Source organism: Gasterosteus aculeatus, chromosome 3 (genome assembly GCF_964276395.1).
Source record: "Gasterosteus aculeatus chromosome 3, fGasAcu3.hap1.1, whole genome shotgun sequence".
NCBI lineage: Eukaryota > Metazoa > Chordata > Actinopteri > Perciformes > Gasterosteidae > Gasterosteus > Gasterosteus aculeatus.
Window position 1 is genome coordinate 16,967,272 of NC_135690.1, and position 658 is coordinate 16,967,929.

Below are 658 nucleotides of genomic sequence, written 5' to 3' on the forward strand. Positions count from 1 at the left end.
TCCTCTCCTCCTCTCTCCTCAGTCCATTTCCTTTCCTGAGTCCTCCATCACATCTTCTCCTCTCCTCATGTCTTCTCCTCAGCCATGCAGTCACTTTTCCTCCTCTACTTCTTCTCTCCTCTCCTGTTTTGCCTCCTATCTCCTACCACCTCCCTTCCTCTCCTCTCCATCTCTCTCTCCCTCTTCTGTGTCCTCCTTTCAAAATGTATCCTCTCCTCCCCTCCTACATCCTCTACAGTCGTCTATTTTCTCTTTCCTCACCTCTCTCACCCTTTGTCCCCTTTTTTTCTCCCCCATTCCAGCAGTTCTCGTGTCCCTTTCTTCTGTCTTATTGGTTGCATTTGATTCTTTTGTTCCCTCATTTCCTTCTTGACGTCTCCTCACCGCTCCGCTCTCCTCCTCTCACACCTCAAACCCTCTCCCCTTCCCTCAAAAGTTGAATATTTGAAGAAGAATCCTTTCGACCCAACAACAGAACAACCCACAAGGAGATTAAATGCTTTATGACTTACTATAGTATGACTTTTCATGGTTTATTAAATCATACCATACTATGGAGTTTTTAAATGTATGTCAAAACAGGCAATATATTGTATATGTAAGACACACCCTCCTCCAGCCACTGAACATTTGCACTGTTATTGGATTTACGGGTCTG

The 658-nt window shown here is 44.7% G+C and overlaps 1 protein-coding gene across 1 annotated transcript in view; it reads right to left on the reverse strand.

Annotated features, from left to right (window-relative positions):
• Window positions 1-658, reverse strand: part of LOC120815120 (uncharacterized) — a 106,929-nt gene that overhangs the window by 16,335 nt on the left and 89,936 nt on the right. The window lies entirely within an intron of this gene.